Source organism: Malania oleifera, chromosome 10 (assembly GCF_029873635.1).
Source record: "Malania oleifera isolate guangnan ecotype guangnan chromosome 10, ASM2987363v1, whole genome shotgun sequence".
NCBI classification, from domain to species: Eukaryota; Viridiplantae; Streptophyta; class Magnoliopsida; order Santalales; family Ximeniaceae; genus Malania; species Malania oleifera.
The window spans coordinates 21,847,988-21,851,360 of NC_080426.1; positions in this window are offsets into that span (position 1 = coordinate 21,847,988).

Sequence of the window (3,373 nt, forward strand, 5' to 3'; positions counted from 1 at the left end):
TTTTGGAGTTTTTTCCCATTATCTTTAATTTAAAATAATATATTAAATAATACTCTGTACCGAAAAATATTTCCTATAATGACACTTACGTAATCTCACTACTTGATTCAACAAAATTTAAACAAATCTCGTTAAATCAAATAGCGAAGTTTACCACACGTCACCGGCTTATATCCTAGACAAATCTCGCTGATCCAAGCAACAAGATTTGTTTGTCATGGTCACTCAATCGATTAAACTACTATTTAAATCTTGCTGCATGCTCCAGTAAAATTTATTTAAATCCTGCTGGACCAAGCAGCAATATTTACTGTGCATTCATTTTTTTTTATTAATCAATTGGGCTACCATTTGCTTTTGCCTTGCAACGAGTTAGTGCATACATCACTAGTAAATGAAAGAACAAATTTAATAACTTCATATTCGTTATTGACAACATTTGCTTTCATGCAAGCATTATTTATTGTAAAAAAATTCAACCTGTCACTTAATCGATTGGGCTACCATTTGCTTTTTGCTTATTCGTCTCTTCGGTTGGTAGCGTAGGGACTTGGAAGCCGTCAAAAATTATTAAGTTAATATAATTAATTATTTTTTAGAAATTTTTAATGATTAATAAAAAATTTATTTAAGTTTGTAATGTTATAAAAAATGTAGGAAAATAAATAAAAATAAGATAGAAATTTACGTGGTTCAGCTATGCTTACACCATATGCGGATGAGATAAAAAATTTCACTATATCGGGAGAAATTACAAGATAACTTGGAACCGACCTTGTATAAAATATCTTCTTTTTTTTATCTCTTACCTTCTTTCTATATACATATTTACTTCAAGTATGCAAATGTGTATACAAGCATGCAATATGTGTGTTTCAAATGAGAGGGAGAAGGTGCCCTTTTATAGGGCAATAAGGATAGTAAAACATTTATCGAGGTAAAAAAACGAAGGGGTTGCAACCATTAAACCCTTATGATTTTCATAATACTCCCCCTTGGATGTCACTAATATATTAACCATTTCAGCTAAAATCTTTAAGACATCTTATTCCGATATGATAAACCAATTTCTTGAATGTTGTAGTAGGTAAAACTTTAACGAACAAATCTGCTAAATTATGACTTGATCTAATCTACTGAACATGCATATCACTATTCTTCTTAAGTTCATGTGTATAAAAGAAGTTTATCGTAGAGCAAACACCCTCTGGTATACGGGCCAGGAGTGGCAGACCCATCGTATTTACAGACTTTTGCTTTTGATTCGGCAATGGTCGTCCAGCCATTGTTGGGTCCCGCCTTCAAACCGCACAACCCAGTCATGTGGGATAAGACATGACACCAATCAGCTAACCATCCTAGATGTTTTTTTTATGTACAATTATATGAGATGATTTATACGTATGGAAATCCAGTGTGTTATACCATGTTATGTTTATATATGTTTTCCTAGATCTGATACATGTGGTTTTTATCAAGTATGCTCATGTACTGTTATATGTATAACACGAAAATATGCATGTTGTCATACACTGATATTTGTTTATTTCCCTTACTGAGAGATGTCTCACCCCAAATTATATAAACATTTTAGGAGCCCCAGATAGGAGAGTAGATAAGGCTCCGCAATGCTAGAGTTCGATAGTCCTACCCTACTTGAAGGATAAGTTATTTTGCTAGGGTCGGTCGGATTTTTGTGGTGACCCTAGGCCACTTTTGGGATATTTTGGGATGTGTGTATTCTTATGAAAGTTGTAGTAAGACTTTGGTATTATATTGACTGGTATTTTGGTATGTATATGATATTACGTTTTCTGCTGCTTAAGCTTTCGTGTTGTATTTCGGGTATTTCCCTGGTACCAATGGGTTCACGTTGATTATGGTTGCCAGATTTACTATATTGGATATTATTATCATGGAAATATATATATGGAAAAATTAAGCAGGTCGTTACAGTGCGTGCTGCGAAAATCGAGTGACGAGTATTGCAAAATTTGCGGAATCAAAGTTCTCTTCATGTTTCTACATTTTTATTAATGTTTTAACCATAATTAATCTCATCCTTAGATCACCACTTGGGAGGGTGGCCTAGTAGTAAGGAACTTGTCGTGTATCCATGTGATCGCGGGTTCGAGTCCTCACTTTACCCAAGTAGTCTCATGCCCTGGCCTTACTTCGGGGGGAAGTGAATTATAGCCGATGATTCCCACCCATAAGGTTATTTATTTATTTATTTATTATTATTAAGTTACCTATGTACATTTTTGTGTAAGGAGTTCTACTATAATATATACTACTGTGGACAACCCTGGTCAGGGTTGACTAATTTCCTTAACAATCTTGGAATAAGAAGTCTACAATATTTGAATTATGAACTTCAAATTTTTTTAATTTAAATATAATATAGTAACATTTAAATTGTATTTAATTCCTTATGAACTAATACAAAATTAAAACTAAAGATTTCGTCAAAATCTATATTCCTAAATTAAGTTTGAATATTTTGATGAGAACTGAATAAGCAATGTAAAAATACATATTCATATCCAACTTGTATTTGAATTATGAACTTCAAATTTTTTTAATTTAAATATAATATAGTAACATTTAAATTGTATTTAATTCCTTATGAACTAATACAAAATTAAAACTAAAGATTTCGTCAAAATCTATATTCCTAAATTAAGTTTGAATATTTTGATGAGAACTGAATATGCAGTGTAAAAATACATATTCATATCCAACTTGCACATGTAAAGGAATTTTGGATAAATCCAGATTTCAAAGCAGACTGTTTGTTCATTTCTATTTGTATGTATAGCACCTCCAAACTTAGTAGGGTCTAATGTGTTCTTATATTTTTAGTGAAAATAATAATAGCAAAAATAAATAAATCTCGGATATTATTATATTTAGATATTTGATTATGAATATGAAATTTTAAATTATTAATGCATCTAATCTAAAAATTTATTATGGATCATCATTATGGGTACGTGTTTCAACAAACACAAATAACATATTTAAATTAATTAACGTGTCTTCAATAATACTACCATTTTTCTTAAAGAATATATGATTGTTACCTGTCATTGGGAACCTTCACGTTAATCTCATTTCCTCCAAAATTACTATCTTTAGGATTTCTTCTTAAACAATGATCAAATGTTATTTTAAAATCATAAATCTATTGTTAACGTATAATAATATAATAGACTAAAAGAAATATCCTAAACTACCCAATCTCATCCAAATCATGCTTTATGCATAAGCTCTCATAAAATCTATATGCTAGAGTATGCAGAACCTATATCCTATTCTCTGATACCAATTGTAACGACTCGAACCCGAGTAGGTTCCTACATATAAATTT